The sequence below is a fragment of the Lissotriton vulgaris genome, chromosome 1_1, assembly GCF_964263255.1.
Source record: "Lissotriton vulgaris chromosome 1_1, aLisVul1.2, whole genome shotgun sequence".
Classification (NCBI taxonomy): Eukaryota; Metazoa; Chordata; class Amphibia; order Caudata; family Salamandridae; genus Lissotriton; species Lissotriton vulgaris.
In genome coordinates, this window is record NC_141685.1 from 230926866 (window position 1) to 230951803 (window position 24938).

At 36.6% G+C, this 24938-nt stretch overlaps 28 non-coding genes across 28 annotated transcripts; all 28 read left to right on the forward strand.

The window, feature by feature from the left end:
• The first annotated feature begins 628 nt into the window (after nucleotides 1–628).
• TRNAD-GUC (transfer RNA aspartic acid (anticodon GUC)) lies at nucleotides 629–700 on the forward strand. The gene has a single exon. It is a non-coding gene; the product is annotated as a tRNA-Asp (tRNA).
• A 611-nt stretch (nucleotides 701–1311) lies between these two features.
• On the forward strand, nucleotides 1312–1383 carry TRNAD-GUC (transfer RNA aspartic acid (anticodon GUC)). The gene has a single exon. It is a non-coding gene; the product is annotated as a tRNA-Asp (tRNA).
• A 633-nt stretch (nucleotides 1384–2016) lies between these two features.
• On the forward strand, nucleotides 2017–2088 carry TRNAD-GUC (transfer RNA aspartic acid (anticodon GUC)). Its single transcript has one exon. It is a non-coding gene; the product is annotated as a tRNA-Asp (tRNA).
• Nucleotides 2089–2715: 627 nt separating this feature from the next.
• On the forward strand, nucleotides 2716–2787 carry TRNAD-GUC (transfer RNA aspartic acid (anticodon GUC)). The gene has a single exon. It is a non-coding gene; the product is annotated as a tRNA-Asp (tRNA).
• Nucleotides 2788–3398: 611 nt separating this feature from the next.
• TRNAD-GUC (transfer RNA aspartic acid (anticodon GUC)) lies at nucleotides 3399–3470 on the forward strand. Its single transcript has one exon. It is a non-coding gene; the product is annotated as a tRNA-Asp (tRNA).
• A 1324-nt stretch (nucleotides 3471–4794) lies between these two features.
• TRNAD-GUC (transfer RNA aspartic acid (anticodon GUC)) lies at nucleotides 4795–4866 on the forward strand. The gene has a single exon. It is a non-coding gene; the product is annotated as a tRNA-Asp (tRNA).
• A 2007-nt stretch (nucleotides 4867–6873) lies between these two features.
• Nucleotides 6874–6945, forward strand: TRNAD-GUC (transfer RNA aspartic acid (anticodon GUC)). Its single transcript has one exon. It is a non-coding gene; the product is annotated as a tRNA-Asp (tRNA).
• A 611-nt stretch (nucleotides 6946–7556) lies between these two features.
• TRNAD-GUC (transfer RNA aspartic acid (anticodon GUC)) lies at nucleotides 7557–7628 on the forward strand. Its single transcript has one exon. It is a non-coding gene; the product is annotated as a tRNA-Asp (tRNA).
• Nucleotides 7629–8261: 633 nt separating this feature from the next.
• TRNAD-GUC (transfer RNA aspartic acid (anticodon GUC)) lies at nucleotides 8262–8333 on the forward strand. Its single transcript has one exon. It is a non-coding gene; the product is annotated as a tRNA-Asp (tRNA).
• A 611-nt stretch (nucleotides 8334–8944) lies between these two features.
• Nucleotides 8945–9016, forward strand: TRNAD-GUC (transfer RNA aspartic acid (anticodon GUC)). The gene has a single exon. It is a non-coding gene; the product is annotated as a tRNA-Asp (tRNA).
• Nucleotides 9017–10340: 1324 nt separating this feature from the next.
• On the forward strand, nucleotides 10341–10412 carry TRNAD-GUC (transfer RNA aspartic acid (anticodon GUC)). The gene has a single exon. It is a non-coding gene; the product is annotated as a tRNA-Asp (tRNA).
• Nucleotides 10413–12419: 2007 nt separating this feature from the next.
• TRNAD-GUC (transfer RNA aspartic acid (anticodon GUC)) lies at nucleotides 12420–12491 on the forward strand. The gene has a single exon. It is a non-coding gene; the product is annotated as a tRNA-Asp (tRNA).
• A 611-nt stretch (nucleotides 12492–13102) lies between these two features.
• On the forward strand, nucleotides 13103–13174 carry TRNAD-GUC (transfer RNA aspartic acid (anticodon GUC)). Its single transcript has one exon. It is a non-coding gene; the product is annotated as a tRNA-Asp (tRNA).
• A 633-nt stretch (nucleotides 13175–13807) lies between these two features.
• On the forward strand, nucleotides 13808–13879 carry TRNAD-GUC (transfer RNA aspartic acid (anticodon GUC)). The gene has a single exon. It is a non-coding gene; the product is annotated as a tRNA-Asp (tRNA).
• Nucleotides 13880–14506: 627 nt separating this feature from the next.
• TRNAD-GUC (transfer RNA aspartic acid (anticodon GUC)) lies at nucleotides 14507–14578 on the forward strand. Its single transcript has one exon. It is a non-coding gene; the product is annotated as a tRNA-Asp (tRNA).
• A 611-nt stretch (nucleotides 14579–15189) lies between these two features.
• TRNAD-GUC (transfer RNA aspartic acid (anticodon GUC)) lies at nucleotides 15190–15261 on the forward strand. The gene has a single exon. It is a non-coding gene; the product is annotated as a tRNA-Asp (tRNA).
• A 611-nt stretch (nucleotides 15262–15872) lies between these two features.
• TRNAD-GUC (transfer RNA aspartic acid (anticodon GUC)) lies at nucleotides 15873–15944 on the forward strand. Its single transcript has one exon. It is a non-coding gene; the product is annotated as a tRNA-Asp (tRNA).
• Nucleotides 15945–16577: 633 nt separating this feature from the next.
• Nucleotides 16578–16649, forward strand: TRNAD-GUC (transfer RNA aspartic acid (anticodon GUC)). The gene has a single exon. It is a non-coding gene; the product is annotated as a tRNA-Asp (tRNA).
• A 1336-nt stretch (nucleotides 16650–17985) lies between these two features.
• Nucleotides 17986–18057, forward strand: TRNAD-GUC (transfer RNA aspartic acid (anticodon GUC)). The gene has a single exon. It is a non-coding gene; the product is annotated as a tRNA-Asp (tRNA).
• A 627-nt stretch (nucleotides 18058–18684) lies between these two features.
• On the forward strand, nucleotides 18685–18756 carry TRNAD-GUC (transfer RNA aspartic acid (anticodon GUC)). Its single transcript has one exon. It is a non-coding gene; the product is annotated as a tRNA-Asp (tRNA).
• Nucleotides 18757–19391: 635 nt separating this feature from the next.
• Nucleotides 19392–19463, forward strand: TRNAD-GUC (transfer RNA aspartic acid (anticodon GUC)). The gene has a single exon. It is a non-coding gene; the product is annotated as a tRNA-Asp (tRNA).
• Nucleotides 19464–20088: 625 nt separating this feature from the next.
• Nucleotides 20089–20160, forward strand: TRNAD-GUC (transfer RNA aspartic acid (anticodon GUC)). The gene has a single exon. It is a non-coding gene; the product is annotated as a tRNA-Asp (tRNA).
• Nucleotides 20161–20804: 644 nt separating this feature from the next.
• TRNAD-GUC (transfer RNA aspartic acid (anticodon GUC)) lies at nucleotides 20805–20876 on the forward strand. Its single transcript has one exon. It is a non-coding gene; the product is annotated as a tRNA-Asp (tRNA).
• Nucleotides 20877–21501: 625 nt separating this feature from the next.
• TRNAD-GUC (transfer RNA aspartic acid (anticodon GUC)) lies at nucleotides 21502–21573 on the forward strand. Its single transcript has one exon. It is a non-coding gene; the product is annotated as a tRNA-Asp (tRNA).
• Nucleotides 21574–22200: 627 nt separating this feature from the next.
• Nucleotides 22201–22272, forward strand: TRNAD-GUC (transfer RNA aspartic acid (anticodon GUC)). The gene has a single exon. It is a non-coding gene; the product is annotated as a tRNA-Asp (tRNA).
• Nucleotides 22273–22883: 611 nt separating this feature from the next.
• On the forward strand, nucleotides 22884–22955 carry TRNAD-GUC (transfer RNA aspartic acid (anticodon GUC)). Its single transcript has one exon. It is a non-coding gene; the product is annotated as a tRNA-Asp (tRNA).
• A 627-nt stretch (nucleotides 22956–23582) lies between these two features.
• TRNAD-GUC (transfer RNA aspartic acid (anticodon GUC)) lies at nucleotides 23583–23654 on the forward strand. The gene has a single exon. It is a non-coding gene; the product is annotated as a tRNA-Asp (tRNA).
• A 631-nt stretch (nucleotides 23655–24285) lies between these two features.
• On the forward strand, nucleotides 24286–24357 carry TRNAD-GUC (transfer RNA aspartic acid (anticodon GUC)). Its single transcript has one exon. It is a non-coding gene; the product is annotated as a tRNA-Asp (tRNA).
• Nucleotides 24358–24938: the final 581 nt, after the last annotated feature.

Genomic DNA, 24938 nt, shown 5'->3' on the forward strand with positions numbered 1-24938 from the left:
GGAGATTCCTTTTATTCACACAATTAAATAAAATGATGTACTTTCTAACATTGTAAAATATATCTGTCATTATCCTTGCCTATTCCGATTGAGAAAAAAGGTTGAATTCACTGATGGCCAAAATGCTTACTGATGTGTTAACTGAAATTCAGAATATGCTCTGAATATTTCAGCATGCACAGGCGTACCATCAAAACCAATTTACGTCTACAATCTGTTGGAAAATGAGATGAAGCAGTGGTGAATCCTAGGCCGCTGTTCCACTCGATTGGCACGATTTACAAGTAGAATGACTGCTTTTGGTTAGTAGTGACCCCTGGTGGCTAATAATTATAAGCTGCAAATGGTAAAGTGAGCTGATTATATATATATATATACATATAAATATATATATTGATGAATAGAAAGATAGCTAGATAGACAGATCGATAGATATTTATTTCAATGAAATAATTTCTTCATAAAACTAATTGTTTTTGGCTAGGAATTTCTGTATTGTAATAATTTAGGAAAAAAGATTACTTGTCCTAACCAAAAGCAGCAATTCTGCCTATTACAATACTGAGAATTGATCGAGGGCATGCCTTAACCCCAGGGAGATGAGCACTGTTTAACTGAAGCCAATAAGTCCTCGTTAGTATAGTGGTCAGTATCCCCGCCTGTCACGCGGGAGACCGGGGTTCAATTCCCCGACGGGGAGGAGATTCCTTTTATTCACACAATTAAATAAAATGATGTACTTTCTAAAATTGTAAAATATATCTGTCATTATCCTTGCCTATTCCGATTGAGAAAACAGGTTGAATTCACTGATGGCCAAAATGCTTACTGATGTGTTAACTGAAATTCAGAATATGCTCTGAATATTTCAGCATGCACAGGCGTACCATCAAAACCAATTTACGTCTACAATCTGTTGGAAAATGAGATGAAGCAGTGGTGAATCCTAGGCCGCTGTTCCACTCGATTGGCACGATTTACAAGTAGAATGACTGCTTTTGGTTAGTAGTGACCCCTGGTGGCTAATAGTTATAAGCTGCAAATGGTAAAGTGAGCTGATTATATATATATATATATTGATGAATAGAAAGATAGCTAGATAGACAGATCGATAGATATTTATTTCAATGAAATAATTTCTTCATAAAACTAATTGTTTTTGGCTAGGAATTTCTGTATTGTAATAATTTAGGAAAAAAGATTACTTGTCCTAACCAAAAGCAGCAATTCTGCCTATTACAATACTGAGAATTGATCGAGGGCATGCCTTAACCCCAGGGAGGTGAGCACTGTTTAACTGAAGCCAATAAGTCCTCGTTAGTATAGTGGTCAGTATCCCCGCCTGTCACGCGGGAGACCGGGGTTCAATTCCCCGACGGGGAGGCGATTCCTTTTATTCACACAATTAAATAAAATGATGTACTTTCTAACATTGTAAAATATATCTGTCATTATCCTTGCCTATTCCGATTGAGAAAAAAGGTTGAATTCACTGATGGCCAAAATGCTTACTGATGTGTTAACTGAAATTCAGAATATGCTCTGAATATTTCAGCATGCACAGGCGTACCATCAAAACCAATTTACGTCTACAATCTGTTGGAAAATGAGATGAAGCAGTGGTGAATCCTAGGCCGCTGTTCCACTCAATTGGCACGATTTACAAGTAGAATGACTGCTTTTGGTTAGGAGTGACCCCTGGTGGCTAATAGTTATAAGCTGCAAATGGTAAAGTGAGCTGATTATATATATATATGTATATATATATATAAATATATATATTGATGAATAGAAAGATAGCTAGATAGACAGATCGATAGATATTTATTTCAATGAAATAATTTCTTCATAAAACTAATTGTTTTTGGCTAGGAATTTCTGTATTGTAATAATTTAGGAAAAAAGATTACTTGTCCTAACCAAAAGCAGCAATTCTGCCTATTACAATACTGAGAATTGATCGAGGGCATGCCTTAACCCCAGGGAGGTGAGCACTGTTTAACTGAAGCCAATAAGTCCTCGTTAGTATAGTGGTCAGTATCCCCGCCTGTCACGCGGGAGACCGGGGTTCAATTCCCCGACGGGGAGGAGATTCCTTTTATTCACACAATTAAATAAAATGATGTACTTTCTAACATTGTAAAATATATCTGTCATTATCCTTGCCTATTCCGATTGAGAAAAAAGGTTGAATTCACTGATGGCCAAAATGCTTACTGATGTGTTAACTGAAATTCAGAATATGCTCTGAATATTTCAGCATGCACAGGCGTACCATCAAAACCAATTTACGTCTACAATCTGTTGGAAAATGAGATGAAGCAGTGGTGAATCCTAGGCCGCTGTTCCACTCGATTGGCACGATTTACAAGTAGAATGACTGCTTTTGGTTAGTAGTGACCCCTGGTGGCTAATAGTTATAAGCTGCAAATGGTAAAGTGAGCTGATTATATATATATATATATATATAAATATATATATTGATGAATAGAAAGATAGCTAGATAGACAGATCGATAGATATTTATTTCAATGAAATAATTTCTTCATAAAACTAATTGTTTTTGGCTAGGAATTTCTGTATTGTAATAATTTAGGAAAAAAGATTACTTGTCCTAACCAAAAGCAGCAATTCTGCCTATTACAATACTGAGAATTGATCGAGGGCATGCCTTAACCCCAGGGAGATGAGCACTGTTTAACTGAAGCCAATAAGTCCTCGTTAGTATAGTGGTCAGTATCCCCGCCTGTCACGCGGGAGACCGGGGTTCAATTCCCCGACGGGGAGGAGATTCCTTTTATTCACACAATTAAATAAAATGATGTACTTTCTAACATTGTAAAATATATCTGTCATTATCCTTGCCTATTCCGATTGAGAAAACAGGTTGAATTCACTGATGGCCAAAATGCTTACTGATGTGTTAACTGAAATTCAGAATATGCTCTGAATATTTCAGCATGCACAGGCGTACCATCAAAACCAATTTACGTCTACAATCTGTTGGAAAATGAGATGAAGCAGTGGTGAATCCTAGGCCGCTGTTCCACTCGATTGGCACGATTTACAAGTAGAATGACTGCTTTTGGTTAGTAGTGACCCCTGGTGGCTAATAGTTATAAGCTGCAAATGGTAAAGTGAGCTGATTATATATATATATATATTGATGAATAGAAAGATAGCTAGATAGACAGATCGATAGATATTTATTTCAATGAAATAATTTCTTCATAAAACTAATTGTTTTTGGCTAGGAATTTCTGTATTGTAATAATTTAGGAAAAAAGATTACTTGTCCTAACCAAAAGCAGCAATTCTGCCTATTACAATACTGAGAATTGATCGAGGGCATGCCTTAACCCCAGGGAGGTGAGCACTGTTTAACTGAAGCCAATAAGTCCTCGTTAGTATAGTGGTCAGTATCCCCGCCTGTCACGCGGGAGACCGGGGTTCAATTCCCCGACGGGGAGGCGATTCCTTTTATTCACACAATTAAATAAAATGATGTACTTTCTAACATTGTAAAATATATCTGTCATTATCCTTGCCTATTCCGATTGAGAAAAAAGGTTGAATTCACTGATGGCCAAAATGCTTACTGATGTGTTAACTGAAATTCAGAATATGCTCTGAATATTTCAGCATGCACAGGCGTACCATCAAAACCAATTTACGTCTACAATCTGTTGGAAAATGAGATGAAGCAGTGGTGAATCCTAGGCCGCTGTTCCACTCGATTGGCACGATTTACAAGTAGAATGACTGCTTTTGGTTAGTAGTGACCCCTGGTGGCTAATAGTTATAAGCTGCAAATGGTAAAGTGAGCTGATTATATATATATATATATATAAATATATATATTGATGAATAGAAAGATAGCTAGATAGACAGATCGATAGATATTTATTTCAATGAAATAATTTCTTCATAAAACTAATTGTTTTTGGCTAGGAATTTCTGTATTGTAATAATTTAGGAAAAAAGATTACTTGTCCTAACCAAAAGCAGCAATTCTGCCTATTACAATACTGAGAATTGATCGAGGGCATGCCTTAACCCCAGGGAGGTGAGCACTGTTTAACTGAAGCCAATAAGTCCTCGTTAGTATAGTAGTCAGTATCCCCACCTGTCACGCGGGAGACCGGGGTTCAATTCCCCGACGGGGAGGAGATTCCTTTTATTCACACAATTAAATAAAATGATGTACTTTCTAACATTGTAAAATATATCTGTCATTATCCTTGCCTATTCCGATTGAGAAAAAAGGTTGAATTCACTGATGGCCAAAATGCTTACTGATGTGTTAACTGAAATTCAGAATATGCTCTGAATATTTCAGCATGCACAGGCGTACCATCAAAACCAATTTACGTCTACAATCTGTTGGAAAATGAGATGAAGCAGTGGTGAATCCTAGGCCGCTGTTCCACTCGATTGGCACGATTTACAAGTAGAATGACTGCTTTTGGTTAGTAGTGACCCCTGGTGGCTAATAATTATAAGCTGCAAATGGTAAAGTGAGCTGATTATATATATATATATACATATAAATATATATATTGATGAATAGAAAGATAGCTAGATAGACAGATCGATAGATATTTATTTCAATGAAATAATTTCTTCATAAAACTAATTGTTTTTGGCTAGGAATTTCTGTATTGTAATAATTTAGGAAAAAAGATTACTTGTCCTAACCAAAAGCAGCAATTCTGCCTATTACAATACTGAGAATTGATCGAGGGCATGCCTTAACCCCAGGGAGATGAGCACTGTTTAACTGAAGCCAATAAGTCCTCGTTAGTATAGTGGTCAGTATCCCCGCCTGTCACGCGGGAGACCGGGGTTCAATTCCCCGACGGGGAGGAGATTCCTTTTATTCACACAATTAAATAAAATGATGTACTTTCTAACATTGTAAAATATATCTGTCATTATCCTTGCCTATTCCGATTGAGAAAACAGGTTGAATTCACTGATGGCCAAAATGCTTACTGATGTGTTAACTGAAATTCAGAATATGCTCTGAATATTTCAGCATGCACAGGCGTACCATCAAAACCAATTTACGTCTACAATCTGTTGGAAAATGAGATGAAGCAGTGGTGAATCCTAGGCCGCTGTTCCACTCGATTGGCACGATTTACAAGTAGAATGACTGCTTTTGGTTAGTAGTGACCCCTGGTGGCTAATAGTTATAAGCTGCAAATGGTAAAGTGAGCTGATTATATATATATATATATTGATGAATAGAAAGATAGCTAGATAGACAGATCGATAGATATTTATTTCAATGAAATAATTTCTTCATAAAACTAATTGTTTTTGGCTAGGAATTTCTGTATTGTAATAATTTAGGAAAAAAGATTACTTGTCCTAACCAAAAGCAGCAATTCTGCCTATTACAATACTGAGAATTGATCGAGGGCATGCCTTAACCCCAGGGAGATGAGCACTGTTTAACTGAAGCCAATAAGTCCTCGTTAGTATAGTGGTCAGTATCCCCGCCTGTCATGCGGGAGACCGGGGTTCAATTCCCCGACGGGGAGGAGATTCCTTTTATTCACACAATTAAATAAAATGATGTACTTTCTAACATTGTAAAATATATCTGTCATTATCCTTGCCTATTCCGATTGAGAAAAAAGGTTGAATTCACTGATGGCCAAAATGCTTACTGATGTGTTAACTGAAATTCAGAATATGCTCTGAATATTTCAGCATGCACAGGCGTACCATCAAAACCAATTTACGTCTACAATCTGTTGGAAAATGAGATGAAGCAGTGGTGAATCCTAGGCCGCTGTTCCACTCGATTGGCACGATTTACAAGTAGAATGACTGCTTTTGGTTAGTAGTGACCCCTGGTGGCTAATAGTTATAAGCTGCAAATGGTAAAGTGAGCTGATTATATATATATATATATATAAATATATATATTGATGAATAGAAAGATAGCTAGATAGACAGATCGATAGATATTTATTTCAATGAAATAATTTCTTCATAAAACTAATTGTTTTTGGCTAGGAATTTCTGTATTGTAATAATTTAGGAAAAAAGATTACTTGTCCTAACCAAAAGCAGCAATTCTGCCTATTACAATACTGAGAATTGATCGAGGGCATGCCTTAACCCCAGGGAGGTGAGCACTGTTTAACTGAAGCCAATAAGTCCTCGTTAGTATAGTGGTCAGTATCCCCACCTGTCACGCGGGAGACCGGGGTTCAATTCCCCGACGGGGAGGAGATTCCTTTTATTCACACAATTAAATAAAATGATGTACTTTCTAACATTGTAAAATATATCTGTCATTATCCTTGCCTATTCCGATTGAGAAAAAAGGTTGAATTCACTGATGGCCAAAATGCTTACTGATGTGTTAACTGAAATTCAGAATATGCTCTGAATATTTCAGCATGCACAGGCGTACCATCAAAACCAATTTACGTCTACAATCTGTTGGAAAATGAGATGAAGCAGTGGTGAATCCTAGGCCGCTGTTCCACTCGATTGGCACGATTTACAAGTAGAATGACTGCTTTTGGTTAGTAGTGACCCCTGGTGGCTAATAATTATAAGCTGCAAATGGTAAAGTGAGCTGATTATATATATATATATACATATAAATATATATATTGATGAATAGAAAGATAGCTAGATAGACAGATCGATAGATATTTATTTCAATGAAATAATTTCTTCATAAAACTAATTGTTTTTGGCTAGGAATTTCTGTATTGTAATAATTTAGGAAAAAAGATTACTTGTCCTAACCAAAAGCAGCAATTCTGCCTATTACAATACTGAGAATTGATCGAGGGCATGCCTTAACCCCAGGGAGATGAGCACTGTTTAACTGAAGCCAATAAGTCCTCGTTAGTATAGTGGTCAGTATCCCCGCCTGTCACGCGGGAGACCGGGGTTCAATTCCCCGACGGGGAGGAGATTCCTTTTATTCACACAATTAAATAAAATGATGTACTTTCTAAAATTGTAAAATATATCTGTCATTATCCTTGCCTATTCCGATTGAGAAAACAGGTTGAATTCACTGATGGCCAAAATGCTTACTGATGTGTTAACTGAAATTCAGAATATGCTCTGAATATTTCAGCATGCACAGGCGTACCATCAAAACCAATTTACGTCTACAATCTGTTGGAAAATGAGATGAAGCAGTGGTGAATCCTAGGCCGCTGTTCCACTCGATTGGCACGATTTACAAGTAGAATGACTGCTTTTGGTTAGTAGTGACCCCTGGTGGCTAATAGTTATAAGCTGCAAATGGTAAAGTGAGCTGATTATATATATATATATATTGATGAATAGAAAGATAGCTAGATAGACAGATCGATAGATATTTATTTCAATGAAATAATTTCTTCATAAAACTAATTGTTTTTGGCTAGGAATTTCTGTATTGTAATAATTTAGGAAAAAAGATTACTTGTCCTAACCAAAAGCAGCAATTCTGCCTATTACAATACTGAGAATTGATCGAGGGCATGCCTTAACCCCAGGGAGGTGAGCACTGTTTAACTGAAGCCAATAAGTCCTCGTTAGTATAGTGGTCAGTATCCCCGCCTGTCACGCGGGAGACCGGGGTTCAATTCCCCGACGGGGAGGCGATTCCTTTTATTCACACAATTAAATAAAATGATGTACTTTCTAACATTGTAAAATATATCTGTCATTATCCTTGCCTATTCCGATTGAGAAAAAAGGTTGAATTCACTGATGGCCAAAATGCTTACTGATGTGTTAACTGAAATTCAGAATATGCTCTGAATATTTCAGCATGCACAGGCGTACCATCAAAACCAATTTACGTCTACAATCTGTTGGAAAATGAGATGAAGCAGTGGTGAATCCTAGGCCGCTGTTCCACTCAATTGGCACGATTTACAAGTAGAATGACTGCTTTTGGTTAGTAGTGACCCCTGGTGGCTAATAGTTATAAGCTGCAAATGGTAAAGTGAGCTGATTATATATATATATGTATATATATATATAAATATATATATTGATGAATAGAAAGATAGCTAGATAGACAGATCGATAGATATTTATTTCAATGAAATAATTTCTTCATAAAACTAATTGTTTTTGGCTAGGAATTTCTGTATTGTAATAATTTAGGAAAAAAGATTACTTGTCCTAACCAAAAGCAGCAATTCTGCCTATTACAATACTGAGAATTGATCGAGGGCATGCCTTAACCCCAGGGAGGTGAGCACTGTTTAACTGAAGCCAATAAGTCCTCGTTAGTATAGTGGTCAGTATCCCCGCCTGTCACGCGGGAGACCGGGGTTCAATTCCCCGACGGGGAGGAGATTCCTTTTATTCACACAATTAAATAAAATGATGTACTTTCTAACATTGTAAAATATATCTGTCATTATCCTTGCCTATTCCGATTGAGAAAACAGGTTGAATTCACTGATGGCCAAAATGCTTACTGATGTGTTAACTGAAATTCAGAATATGCTCTGAATATTTCAGCATGCACAGGCGTACCATCAAAACCAATTTACGTCTACAATCTGTTGGAAAATGAGATGAAGCAGTGGTGAATCCTAGGCCGCTGTTCCACTCGATTGGCACGATTTACAAGTAGAATGACTGCTTTTGGTTAGTAGTGACCCCTGGTGGCTAATAGTTATAAGCTGCAAATGGTAAAGTGAGCTGATTATATATATATATATATTGATGAATAGAAAGATAGCTAGATAGACAGATCGATAGATATTTATTTCAATGAAATAATTTCTTCATAAAACTAATTGTTTTTGGCTAGGAATTTCTGTATTGTAATAATTTAGGAAAAAAGATTACTTGTCCTAACCAAAAGCAGCAATTCTGCCTATTACAATACTGAGAATTGATCGAGGGCATGCCTTAACCCCAGGGAGGTGAGCACTGTTTAACTGAAGCCAATAAGTCCTCGTTAGTATAGTGGTCAGTATCCCCGCCTGTCACGCGGGAGACCGGGGTTCAATTCCCCGACGGGGAGGCGATTCCTTTTATTCACACAATTAAATAAAATGATGTACTTTCTAACATTGTAAAATATATCTGTCATTATCCTTGCCTATTCCGATTGAGAAAAAAGGTTGAATTCACTGATGGCCAAAATGCTTACTGATGTGTTAACTGAAATTCAGAATATGCTCTGAATATTTCAGCATGCACAGGCGTACCATCAAAACCAATTTACGTCTACAATCTGTTGGAAAATGAGATGAAGCAGTGGTGAATCCTAGGCCGCTGTTCCACTCGATTGGCACGATTTACAAGTAGAATGACTGCTTTTGGTTAGTAGTGACCCCTGGTGGCTAATAGTTATAAGCTGCAAATGGTAAAGTGAGCTGATTATATATATATATATATATAAATATATATATTGATGAATAGAAAGATAGCTAGATAGACAGATCGATAGATATTTATTTCAATGAAATAATTTCTTCATAAAACTAATTGTTTTTGGCTAGGAATTTCTGTATTGTAATAATTTAGGAAAAAAGATTACTTGTCCTAACCAAAAGCAGCAATTCTGCCTATTACAATACTGAGAATTGATCGAGGGCATGCCTTAACCCCAGGGAGGTGAGCACTGTTTAACTGAAGCCAATAAGTCCTCGTTAGTATAGTAGTCAGTATCCCCACCTGTCACGCGGGAGACCGGGGTTCAATTCCCCGACGGGGAGGAGATTCCTTTTATTCACACAATTAAATAAAATGATGTACTTTCTAACATTGTAAAATATATCTGTCATTATCCTTGCCTATTCCGATTGAGAAAAAAGGTTGAATTCACTGATGGCCAAAATGCTTACTGATGTGTTAACTGAAATTCAGAATATGCTCTGAATATTTCAGCATGCACAGGCGTACCATCAAAACCAATTTACGTCTACAATCTGTTGGAAAATGAGATGAAGCAGTGGTGAATCCTAGGCCGCTGTTCCACTCGATTGGCACGATTTACAAGTAGAATGACTGCTTTTGGTTAGTAGTGACCCCTGGTGGCTAATAATTATAAGCTGCAAATGGTAAAGTGAGCTGATTATATATATATATATACATATAAATATATATATTGATGAATAGAAAGATAGCTAGATAGACAGATCGATAGATATTTATTTCAATGAAATAATTTCTTCATAAAACTAATTGTTTTTGGCTAGGAATTTCTGTATTGTAATAATTTAGGAAAAAAGATTACTTGTCCTAACCAAAAGCAGCAATTCTGCCTATTACAATACTGAGAATTGATCGAGGGCATGCCTTAACCCCAGGGAGATGAGCACTGTTTAACTGAAGCCAATAAGTCCTCGTTAGTATAGTGGTCAGTATCCCCGCCTGTCACGCGGGAGACCGGGGTTCAATTCCCCGACGGGGAGGAGATTCCTTTTATTCACACAATTAAATAAAATGATGTACTTTCTAACATTGTAAAATATATCTGTCATTATCCTTGCCTATTCCGATTGAGAAAACAGGTTGAATTCACTGATGGCCAAAATGCTTACTGATGTGTTAACTGAAATTCAGAATATGCTCTGAATATTTCAGCATGCACAGGCGTACCATCAAAACCAATTTACGTCTACAATCTGTTGGAAAATGAGATGAAGCAGTGGTGAATCCTAGGCCGCTGTTCCACTCGATTGGCACGATTTACAAGTAGAATGACTGCTTTTGGTTAGTAGTGACCCCTGGTGGCTAATAGTTATAAGCTGCAAATGGTAAAGTGAGCTGATTATATATATATATATATTGATGAATAGAAAGATAGCTAGATAGACAGATCGATAGATATTTATTTCAATGAAATAATTTCTTCATAAAACTAATTGTTTTTGGCTAGGAATTTCTGTATTGTAATAATTTAGGAAAAAAGATTACTTGTCCTAACCAAAAGCAGCAATTCTGCCTATTACAATACTGAGAATTGATCGAGGGCATGCCTTAACCCCAGGGAGATGAGCACTGTTTAACTGAAGCCAATAAGTCCTCGTTAGTATAGTGGTCAGTATCCCCGCCTGTCATGCGGGAGACCGGGGTTCAATTCCCCGACGGGGAGGAGATTCCTTTTATTCACACAATTAAATAAAATGATGTACTTTCTAACATTGTAAAATATATCTGTCATTATCCTTGCCTATTCCGATTGAGAAAAAAGGTTGAATTCACTGATGGCCAAAATGCTTACTGATGTGTTAACTGAAATTCAGAATATGCTCTGAATATTTCAGCATGCACAGGCGTACCATCAAAACCAATTTACGTCTACAATCTGTTGGAAAATGAGATGAAGCAGTGGTGAATCCTAGGCCGCTGTTCCACTCGATTGGCACGATTTACAAGTAGAATGACTGCTTTTGGTTAGTAGTGACCCCTGGTGGCTAATAGTTATAAGCTGCAAATGGTAAAGTGAGCTGATTATATATATATATATATATAAATATATATATTGATGAATAGAAAGATAGCTAGATAGACAGATCGATAGATATTTATTTCAATGAAATAATTTCTTCATAAAACTAATTGTTTTTGGCTAGGAATTTCTGTATTGTAATAATTTAGGAAAAAAGATTACTTGTCCTAACCAAAAGCAGCAATTCTGCCTATTACAATACTGAGAATTGATCGAGGGCATGCCTTAACCCCAGGGAGGTGAGCACTGTTTAACTGAAGCCAATAAGTCCTCGTTAGTATAGTGGTCAGTATCCCCACCTGTCACGCGGGAGACCGGGGTTCAATTCCCCGACGGGGAGGAGATTCCTTTTATTCACACAATTAAATAAAATGATGTACTTTCTAACATTGTAAAATATATCTGTCATTATCCTTGCCTATTCCGATTGAGAAAAAAGGTTGAATTCACTGATGGCCAAAATGCTTACTGATGTGTTAACTGAAATTCAGAATATGCTCTGAATATTTCAGCATGCACAGGCGTACCATCAAAACCAATTTACGTCTACAATCTGTTGGAAAATGAGATGAAGCAGTGGTGAATCCTAGGCCGCTGTTCCACTCGATTGGCACGATTTACAAGTAGAATGACTGCTTTTGGTTAGTAGTGACCCCTGGTGGCTAATAATTATAAGCTGCAAATGGTAAAGTGAGCTGATTATATATATATATATACATATAAATATATATATTGATGAATAGAAAGATAGCTAGATAGACAGATCGATAGATATTTATTTCAATGAAATAATTTCTTCATAAAACTAATTGTTTTTGGCTAGGAATTTCTGTATTGTAATAATTTAGGAAAAAAGATTACTTGTCCTAACCAAAAGCAGCAATTCTGCCTATTACAATACTGAGAATTGATCGAGGGCATGCCTTAACCCCAGGGAGATGAGCACTGTTTAACTGAAGCCAATAAGTCCTCGTTAGTATAGTGGTCAGTATCCCCGCCTGTCACGCGGGAGACCGGGGTTCAATTCCCCGACGGGGAGGAGATTCCTTTTATTCACACAATTAAATAAAATGATGTACTTTCTAAAATTGTAAAATATATCTGTCATTATCCTTGCCTATTCCGATTGAGAAAACAGGTTGAATTCACTGATGGCCAAAATGCTTACTGATGTGTTAACTGAAATTCAGAATATGCTCTGAATATTTCAGCATGCACAGGCGTACCATCAAAACCAATTTACGTCTACAATCTGTTGGAAAATGAGATGAAGCAGTGGTGAATCCTAGGCCGCTGTTCCACTCGATTGGCACGATTTACAAGTAGAATGACTGCTTTTGGTTAGTAGTGACCCCTGGTGGCTAATAGTTATAAGCTGCAAATGGTAAAGTGAGCTGATTATATATATATATATATTGATGAATAGAAAGATAGCTAGATAGACAGATCGATAGATATTTATTTCAATGAAATAATTTCTTCATAAAACTAATTGTTTTTGGCTAGGAATTTCTGTATTGTAATAATTTAGGAAAAAAGATTACTTGTCCTAACCAAAAGCAGCAATTCTGCCTATTACAATACTGAGAATTGATCGAGGGCATGCCTTAACCCCAGGGAGGTGAGCACTGTTTAACTGAAGCCAATAAGTCCTCGTTAGTATAGTGGTCAGTATCCCCGCCTGTCACGCGGGAGACCGGGGTTCAATTCCCCGACGGGGAGGCGATTCCTTTTATTCACACAATTAAATAAAATGATGTACTTTCTAACATTGTAAAATATATCTGTCATTATCCTTGCCTATTCCGATTGAGAAAAAAGGTTGAATTCACTGATGGCCAAAATGCTTACTGATGTGTTAACTGAAATTCAGAATATGCTCTGAATATTTCAGCATGCACAGGCGTACCATCAAAACCAATTTACGTCTACAATCTGTTGGAAAATGAGATGAAGCAGTGGTGAATCCTAGGCCGCTGTTCCACTCAATTGGCACGATTTACAAGTAGAATGACTGCTTTTGGTTAGTAGTGACCCCTGGTGGCTAATAGTTATAAGCTGCAAATGGTAAAGTGAGCTGATTATATATATATATGTATATATATATATAAATATATATATTGATGAATAGAAAGATAGCTAGATAGACAGATCGATAGATATTTATTTCAATGAAATAATTTCTTCATAAAACTAATTGTTTTTGGCTAGGAATTTCTGTATTGTAATAATTTAGGAAAAAAGATTACTTGTCCTAACCAAAAGCAGCAATTCTGCCTATTACAATACTGAGAATTGATCGAGGGCATGCCTTAACCCCAGGGAGGTGAGCACTGTTTAACTGAAGCCAATAAGTCCTCGTTAGTATAGTGGTCAGTATCCCCGCCTGTCACGCGGGAGACCGGGGTTCAATTCCCCGACGGGGAGAAGATTCCTTTTATTCACACAATTAAATAAAATGATGTACTTTCTAACATTGTAAAATATATCTGTCATTATCCTTGCCTATTCCGATTGAGAAAAAAGGTTGAATTCACTGATGGCCAAAATGCTTACTGATGTGTTAACTGAAATTCAGAATATGCTCTGAATATTTCAGCATGCACAGGCGTACCATCAAAACCAATTTACGTCTACAATCTGTTGGAAAATGAGATGAAGCAGTGGTGAATCCTAGGCCGCTGTTCCACTCGATTGGCACGATTTACAAGTAGAATGACTGCTTTTGGTTAGTAGTGACCCCTGGTGGCTAATAGTTATAAGCTGCAAATGGTAAAGTGAGCTGATTATATATATATATATATATATAAATATATATATTGATGAATAGAAAGATAGCTAGATAGACAGATCGATAGATATTTATTTCAATGAAATAATTTCTTCATAAAACTAATTGTTTTTGGCTAGGAATTTCTGTATTGTAATAATTTAGGAAAAAAGATTACTTGTCCTAACCAAAAGCAGCAATTCTGCCTATTACAATACTGAGAATTGATCGAGGGCATGCCTTAACCCCAGGGAGATGAGCACTGTTTAACTGAAGCCAATAAGTCCTCGTTAGTATAGTGGTCAGTATCCCCGCCTGTCACGCGGGAGACCGGGGTTCAATTCCCCGACGGGGAGGAGATTCCTTTTATTCACACAATTAAATAAAATGATGTACTTTCTAACATTGTAAAATATATCTGTCATTATCCTTGCCTATTCCGATTGAGAAAACAGGTTGAATTCACTGATGGCCAAAATGCTTACTGATGTGTTAACTGAAATTCAGAATATGCTCTGAATATTTCAGCATGCACAGGCGTACCATCAAAACCAATTTACGTCTACAATCTGTTGGAAAATGAGATGAAGCAGTGGTGAATCCTAGGCCGCTGTTCCACTCGATTGGCACGATTTACAAGTAGAATGACTGCTTTTGGTTAGTAGTGACCCCTGGTGGCTAATAGTTATAAGCTGCAAATGGTAAAGTGAGCTGATTATATATATATATATATTGATGAATAGAAAGATAGCTAGATAGACAGATCGATAGATATTTATTTCAATGAAATAATTTCTTCATAAAACTAATTGTTTTTGGCTAGGAATTTCTGTATTGTAATAATTTAGGAAAAAAGATTACTTGTCCTAACCAAAAGCAGCAATTCTGCCTATTACAATACTGAGAATTGATCGAGGGCATGCCTTAACCCCAGGGAGATGAGCACTGTTTAACTGAAGCCAATAAGTCCTCGTTAGTATAGTGGTCAGTATCCCCGCCTGTCACGCGGGAGACCGGGGTTCAATTCCCCGACGGGGAGGAGATTCCTTTTATTCACACAATTAAATAAAATGATGTACTTTCTAACATTGTAAAATATATCTGTCATTATCCTTGCCTATTCCGATTGAGAAAACAGGTTGAATTCACTGATGGCCAAAATGCTTACTGATGTGTTAACTGAAATTCAGAATATGCTCTGAATATTTCAGCATGCACAGGCGTACCATCAAAACCAATTTACGTCTACAATCTGTTGGAAAATGAGATGAAGCAGTGGTGAATCCTAGGCCGCTGTTCCACTCGATTGGCACGATTTACAAGTAGAATGACTGCTTTTGGTTAGTAGTGACCCCTGGTGGCTAATAGTTATAAGCTGCAAATGGTAAAGTGAGCTGATTATATATATATATATATTGATGAATAGAAAGATAGCTAGATAGACAGATCGATAGATATTTATTTCAATGAAATAATTTCTTCATAAAACTAATTGTTTTTGGCTAGGAATTTCTGTATTGTAATAATTTAGGAAAAAAGATTACTTGTCCTAACCAAAAGCAGCAATTCTGCCTATTACAATACTGAGAATTGATCGAGGGCATGCCTTAACCCCAGGGAGGTGAGCACTGTTTAACTGAAGCCAATAAGTCCTCGTTAGTATAGTGGTCAGTATCCCCGCCTGTCACGCGGGAGACCGGGGTTCAATTCCCCGACGGGGAGGCGATTCCTTTTATTCACACAATTAAATAAAATGATGTACTTTCTAACATTGTAAAATATATCTGTCATTATCCTTGCCTATTCCGATTGAGAAAAAAGGTTGAATTCACTGATGGCCAAAATGCTTACTGATGTGTTAACTGAAATTCAGAATATGCTCTGAATATTTCAGCATGCACAGGCGTACCATCAAAACCAATTTACGTCTACAATCTGTTGGAAAATGAGATGAAGCAGTGGTGAATCCTAGGCCGCTGTTCCACTCAATTGGCACGATTTACAAGTAGAATGACTGCTTTTGGTTAGGAGTGACCCCTGGTGGCTAATAGTTATAAGCTGCAAATGGTAAAGTGAGCTGATTATATATATATATATATATATATATATAAATATATATATTGATGAATAGAAAGATAGCTAGATAGACAGATCGATAGATATTTATTTCAATGAAATAATTTCTTCATAAAACTAATTGTTTTTGGCTAGGAATTTCTGTATTGTAATAATTTAGGAAAAAAGATTACTTGTCCTAACCAAAAGCAGCAATTCTGCCTATTACAATACTGAGAATTGATTGAGGGCATGCCTTAACCCCAGGGAAATGAGCACTGTTTAACTGAAGCCAATAAGTCCTCGTTAGTATAGTGGTCAGTATCCCCGCCTGTCACGCGGGAGACCGGGGTTCAATTCCCCGACGGGGAGGAGATTCCTTTTATTCACACAATTAAATAAAATGATGTACTTTCTAACATTGTAAAATATATCTGTCATTATCCTTGCCTATTCCGATTGAGAAAAAAGGTTGAATTCACTGATGGCCAAAATGCTTACTGATGTGTTAACTGAAATTCAGAATATGCTCTGAATATTTCAGCATGCACAGGCGTACCATCAAAACCAATTTACGTCTACAATCTGTTGGAAAATGAGATGAAGCAGTGGTGAATCCTAGGCCGCTGTTCCACTCGATTGGCACGATTTACAAGTAGAATGACTGCTTTTGGTTAGTAGTGACCCCTGGTGGCTAATAGTTATAAGCTGCAAATGGTAAAGTGAGCTGATTATATATATATATATATATATATATATATAAAAATATATATATTGATGAATAGAAAGATAGCTAGATAGACAGATCGATAGATATTTATTTCAATGAAATAATTTCTTCATAAAACTAATTGTTTTTGGCTAGGAATTTCTGTATTGTAATAATTTAGGAAAAAAGATTACTTGTCCTAACCAAAAGCAGCAATTCTGCCTATTACAATACTGAGAATTGATCGAGGGCATGCCTTAACCCCAGGGAGATGAGCACTGTTTAACTGAAGCCAATAAGTCCTCGTTAGTATAGTGGTCAGTATCCCCGCCTGTCATGCGGGAGACCGGGGTTCAATTCCCCGACGGGGAGGAGATTCCTTTTATTCACACAATTAAATAAAATGATGTACTTTCTAACATTGTAAAATATATCTGTCATTATCCTTGCCTATTCCGATTGAGAAAAAAGGTTGAATTCACTGATGGCCAAAATGCTTACTGATGTGTTAACTGAAATTCAGAATATGCTCTGAATATTTCAGCATGCACAGGCATACCATCAAAACCAATTTACGTCTACAATCTGTTGGAAAATGAGATGAAGCAGTGGTGAATCCTAGGCCGCTGTTCCACTCGATTGGCATGATTTACAAGTAGAATGACTGCTTTTGGTTAGTAGTGACCCCTGGTGGCTAATAGTTATAAGCTGCAAATGGTAAAGTGAGCTGATTATATATATATATATATATATAAATATATATATTGATGAATAGAAAGATAGCTAGATAGACAGATCGATAGATATTTATTTCAATGAAATAATTTCTTCATAAAACTAATTGTTTTTGGCTAGGAATTTCTGTATTGTAATAATTTAGGAAAAAAGATTACTTGTCCTAACCAAAAGCAGCAATTCTGCCTATTACAATACTGAGAATTGATCGAGGGCATGCCTTAACCCCAGGGAGGTGAGCACTGTTTAACTGAAGCCAATAAGTCCTCGTTAGTATAGTGGTCAGTATCCCCGCCTGTCACGCGGGAGACCGGGGTTCAATTCCCCGACGGGGAGGAGATTCCTTTTATTCACACAATTAAATAAAATGATGTACTTTCTAACATTGTAAAATATATCTGTCATTATCCTTGCCTATTCCGATTGAGAAAAAAGGTTGAATTCACTGATGGCCAAAATGCTTACTGATGTGTTAACTGAAATTCAGAATATGCTCTGAATATTTCAGCATGCACAGGCGTACCATCAAAACCAATTTACGTCTACAATCTGTTGGAAAATGAGATGAAGCAGTGGTGAATCCTAGGCCGCTGTTCCACTCGATTGGCACGATTTACAAGTAGAATGACTGCTTTTGGTTAGTAGTGACCCCTGGTGGCTAATAGTTATAAGCTGCAAATGGTAAAGTGAGCTGATTATATATATATATATATATATAAATATATATATTGATGAATAGAAAGATAGCTAGATAGACAGATCGATAGATATTTATTTCAATGAAATAATTTCTTCATAAAACTAATTGTTTTTGGCTAGGAATTTCTGTATTGTAATAATTTAGGAAAAAAGATTACTTGTCCTAACCAAAAGCAGCAATTCTGCCTATTACAATACTGAGAATTGATCGAGGGCATGCCTTAACCCCAGGGAGATGAGCACTGTTTAACTGAAGCCAATAAGTCCTCGTTAGTATAGTGGTCAGTATCCCCGCCTGTCACGCGGGAGACCGGGGTTCAATTCCCCGACGGGGAGGAGATTCCTTTTATTCACACAATTAAATAAAATGATGTACTTTCTAACATTGTAAAATATATCTGTCATTATCCTTGCCTATTCCGATTGAGAAAAAAGGTTGAATTCACTGATGGCCAAAATGCTTACTGATGTGTTAACTGAAATTCAGAATATGCTCTGAATATTTCAGCATGCACAGGCGTACCATCAAAACCAATTTACGTCTACAATCTGTTGGAAAATGAGATGAAGCAGTGGTGAATCCTAGGCCGCTGTTCCACTCGATTGGCACGATTTACAAGTAGAATGACTGCTTTTGGTTAGTAGTGACCCCTGGTGGCTAATAGTTATAAGCTGCAAATGGTAAAGTGAGCTGATTATATATATATATATATATATATATATATAAATATATATATTGATGAATAGAAAGATAGCTAGATAGACAGATCGATAGATATTTATTTCAATGAAATAATTTCTTCATAAAACTAATTGTTTTTGGCTAGGAATTTCTGTATTGTAATAATTTAGGAAAAAAGATTACTTGTCCTAACCAAAAGCAGCAATTCTGCCTATTACAATACTGAGAATTGATCGAGGGCATGCCTTAACCCCAGGGAGATGAGCACTGTTTAACTGAAGCCAATAAGTCCTCGTTAGTATAGTGGTCAGTATCCCCGCCTGTCACGCGGGAGACCGGGGTTCAATTCCCCGACGGGGAGGAGATTCCTTTTATTCACACAATTAAATAAAATGATGTACTTTCTAACATTGTAAAATATATCTGTCATTATCCTTGCCTATTCCGATTGAGAAAAAAGGTTGAATTCACTGATGGCCAAAATGCTTACTGATGTGTTAACTGAAATTCAGAATATGCTCTGAATATTTCAGCATGCACAGGCGTACCATCAAAACCAATTTACGTCTACAATCTGTTGGAAAATGAGATGAAGCAGTGGTGAATCCTAGGCCGCTGTTCCACTCGATTGGCATGATTTACAAGTAGAATGACTGCTTTTGGTTAGTAGTGACCCCTGGTGGCTAATAGTTATAAGCTGCAAATGGTAAAGTGAGCTGATTATATATATATATATATATAAATATATATATTGATGAATAGAAAGATAGCTAGATAGACAGATCGATAGATATTTATTTCAATGAAATAATTTCTTCATAAAACTAATTGTTTTTGGCTAGGAATTTCTGTATTGTAATAATTTAGGAAAAAAGATTACTTGTCCTAACCAAAAGCAGCAATTCTGCCTATTACAATACTGAGAATTGATCGAGGGCATGCCTTAACCCCAGGGAGATGAGCACTGTTTAACTGAAGCCAATAAGTCCTCGTTAGTATAGTGGTCAGTATCCCCGCCTGTCACGCGGGAGACCGGGGTTCAATTCCCCGACGGGGAGGAGATTCCTTTTATTCACACAATTAAATAAAATGATGTACTTTCTAACATTGTAAAATATATCTGTCATTATCCTTGCCTATTCCGATTGAGAAAAAAGGTTGAATTCACTGATGGCCAAAATGCTTACTGATGTGTTAACTGAAATTCAGAATATGCTCTGAATATTTCAGCATGCACAGGCGTACCATCAAAACCAATTTACGTCTACAATCTGTTGGAAAATGAGATGAAGCAGTGGTGAATCCTAGGCCGCTGTTCCACTCGATTGGCACGATTTACAAGTAGAATGACTGCTTTTGGTTAGTAGTGACCCCTGGTGGCTAATAGTTATAAGCTGCAAATGGTAAAGTGAGCTGATTATATATATATATATATATATATATATATATATATATATAATATATATATTGATGAATAGAAAGATAGCTAGATAGACAGATCAATAGATATTTATTTCAATGAAATAATTTCTTCATAAAACTAATTGTTTTTGGCTAGGAATTTCTGTATTGTAATAATTTAGGAAAAAAGATTACTTGTCCTAACCAAAAGCAGCAATTCTGCCTATTACAATACTGAGAATTGATCGAGGGCATGCCTTAACCCCAGGGAGATGAGCACTGTTTAACTGAAGCCAATAAGTCCTCGTTAGTATAGTGGTCAGTATCCCCGCCTGTCACGCGGGAGACCGGGGTTCAATTCCCCGACGGGGAGGAGATTCCTTTTATTCACACAATTAAATAAAATGATGTACTTTCTAACATTGTAAAATATATCTGTCATTATCCTTGCCTATTCCGATTGAGAAAAAAGGTTGAATTCACTGATGGCCAAAATGCTTACTGATGTGTTAACTGAAATTCAGAATATGCTCTGAATATTTCAGCATGCACAGGCGTACCATCAAAACCAATTTACGTCTACAATCTGTTGGAAAATGAGATGAAGCAGTGGTGAATCCTAGGCCGCTGTTCCACTCGATTGGCACGATTTACAAGTAGAATGACTGCTTTTGGTTAGTAGTGACCCCTGGTGGCTAATAGTTATAAGCTGCAAATGGTAAAGTGAGCTGATTATATATATATATATATATAAATATATATATTGATGAATAGAAAGATAGCTAGATAGACAGATCGATAGATATTTATTTCAATGAAATAATTTCTTCATAAAACTAATTGTTTTTGGCTAGGAATTTCTGTATTGTAATAATTTAGGAAAAAAGATTACTTGTCCTAACCAAAAGCAGCAATTCTGCCTATTACAATACTGAGAATTGATCGAGGGCATGCCTTAACCCCAGGGAGGTGAGCACTGTTTAACTGAAGCCAATAAGTCCTCGTTAGTATAGTGGTCAGTATCCCCGCCTGTCACGCGGGAGACCGGGGTTCAATTCCCCGACGGGGAGGAGATTCCTTTTATTCACACAATTAAATAAAATGATGTACTTTCTAACATTGTAAAATATATCTGTCATTATCCTTGCCTATTCCGATTGAGAAAAAAGGTTGAATTCACTGATGGCCAAAATGCTTACTGATGTGTTAACTGAAATTCAGAATATGCTCTGAATATTTCAGCATGCACAGGCGTACCATCAAAACCAATTTACGTCTACAATCTGTTGGAAAATGAGATGAAGCAGTGGTGAATCCTAGGCCGCTGTTCCACTCGATTGGCACGATTTACAAGTAGAATGACTGCTTTTGGTTAGTAGTGACCCCTGGTGGCTAATAGTTATAAGCTGCAAATGGTAAAGTGAGCTGATTATATATATATATATATATATAAATATATATATTGATGAATAGAAAGATAGCTAGATAGACAGATCGATAGATATTTATTTCAATGAAATAATTTCTTCATAAAACTAATTGTTTTTGGCTAGGAATTTCTGTATTGTAATAATTTAGGAAAAAAGATTACTTGTCCTAACCAAAAGCAGCAATTCTGCCTATTACAATACTGAGAATTGATCGAGGGCATGCCTTAACCCCAGGGAGATGAGCACTGTTTAACTGAAGCCAATAAGTCCTCGTTAGTATAGTGGTCAGTATCCCCGCCTGTCACGCGGGAGACCGGGGTTCAATTCCCCGACGGGGAGGAGATTCCTTTTATTCACACAATTAAATAAAATGATGTACTTTCTAACATTGTAAAATATATCTGTCATTATCCTTGCCTATTCCGATTGAGAAAACAGGTTGAATTCACTGATGGCCAAAATGCTTACTGATGTGTTAACTGAAATTCAGAATATGCTCTGAATATTTCAGCATGCACAGGCGTACCATCAAAACCAATTTACGTCTACAATCTGTTGGAAAATGAGATGAAGCAGTGGTGAATCCTAGGCCGCTGTTCCACTCGATTGGCACGATTTACAAGTAGAATGACTGCTTTTGGTTAGTAGTGACCCCTGGTGGCTAATAGTTATAAGCTGCAAATGGTAAAGTGAGCTGATTATATATATATATATATTGATGAATAGAAAGATAGCTAGATAGATAGATCGATAGATATTTATTTCAATGAAATAATTTCTTCATAAAACTAATTGTTTTTGGCTAGGAATTTCTGTATTGTAATAATTTAGGAAAAAAGATTACTTGTCCTAACCAAAAGCAGCAATTCTGCCTATTACAATACTGAGAATTGATCGAGGGCATGCCTTAACCCCAGGGAGGTGAGCACTGTTTAACTGAAGCCAATAAGTCCTCGTTAGTATAGTGGTCAGTATCCCCGCCTGTCACGCGGGAGACCGGGGTTCAATTCCCCGACGGGGAGGCGATTCCTTTTATTCACACAATTAAATAAAATGATGTACTTTCTAACATTGTAAAATATATCTGTCATTATCCTTGCCTATTCCGATTGAGAAAAAAGGTTGAATTCACTGATGGCCAAAATGCTTACTGATGTGTTAACTGAAATTCAGAATATGCTCTGAATATTTCAGCATGCACAGGCGTACCATCAAAACCAATTTACGTCTACAATCTGTTGGAAAATGAGATGAAGCAGTGGTGAATCCTAGGCCGCTGTTCCACTCGATTGGCACGATTTACAAGTAGAATGACTGCTTTTGGTTAGTAGTGACCCCTGGTGGCTAATAGTTATAAGCTGCAAATGGTAAAGTGAGCTGATTATATATATATATATATATATAAATATATATATTGATGAATAGAAAGATAGCTAGATAGACAGATCGATAGATATTTATTTCAATGAAATAATTTCTTCATAAAACTAATTGTTTTTGGCTAGGAATTTCTGTATTGTAATAATTTAGGAAAAAAGATTACTTGTCCTAACCAAAAGCAGCAATTCTGCCTATTACAATACTGAGAATTGATCGAGGGCATGCCTTAACCCCAGGGAGATGAGCACTGTTTAACTGAAGCCAATAAGTCCTCGTTAGTATAGTGGTCAGTATCCCCGCCTGTCACGCGGGAGACCGGGGTTCAATTCCCCGACGGGGAGGAGATTCCTTTTATTCACACAATTAAATAAAATGATGTACTTTCTAACATTGTAAAATATATCTGTCATTATCCTTGCCTATTCCGATTGAGAAAAAAGGTTGAATTCACTGATGGCCAAAATGCTTACTGATGTGTTAACTGAAATTCAGAATATGCTCTGAATATTTCAGCATGCACAGGCGTACCATCAAAACCAATTTACGTCTACAATCTGTTGGAAAATGAGATGAAGCAGTGGTGAATCCTAGGCCGCTGTTCCACTCGATTGGCACGATTTACAAGTAGAATGACTGCTTTTGGTTAGTAGTGACCCCTGGTGGCTAATAGTTATAAGCTGCAAATGGTAAAGTGAGCTGATTATATATATATATATATATATATATAAATATATATATTGATGAATAGAAAGATAGCTAGATAGACAGATCGATAGATATTTATTTCAATGAAATAATTTCTTCATAAAACTAATTGTTTTTGGCTAGGAATTTCTGTATTGTAATAATTTAGGAAAAAAGATTACTTGTCCTAACCAAAAGCAGCAATTCTGCCTATTACAATACTGAGAATTGATCGAGGGCATGCCTTAACCCCAGGGAGATGAGCACTGTTTAACTGAAGCCAATAAGTCCTCGTTAGTATAGTGGTCAGTATCCCCGCCTGTCACGCGGGAGACCGGGGTTCAATTCCCCGACGGGGAGGAGATTCCTTTTATTCACACAATTAAATAAAATGATGTACTTTCTAACATTGTAAAATATATCTGTCATTATCCTTGCCTATTCCGATTGAGAAAAAAGGTTGAATTCACTGATGGCCAAAATGCTTACTGATGTGTTAACTGAAATTCAGAATATGCTCTGAATATTTCAGCATGCACAGGCGTACCATCAAAACCAATTTACGTCTACAATCTGTTGGAAAATGAGATGAAGCAGTGGTGAATCCTAGGCCGCTGTTCCACTCGATTGGCACGATTTACAAGTAGAATGACTGCTTTTGGTTAGTAGTGACCCCTGGTGGCTAATAGTTATAAGCTGCAAATGGTAAAGTGAGCTGATTATATATATATATATATATATATATATATATATATAAATATATATATTGATGAATAGAAAGATAGCTAGATAGACAGATCGATAGATATTTATTTCAATGAAATAATTTCTTCATAAAACTAATTGTTTTTGGCTAGGAATTTCTGTATTGTAATAATTTAGGAAAAAAGATTACTTGTCCTAACCAAAAGCAGCAATTCTGCCTATTACAATACTGAGAA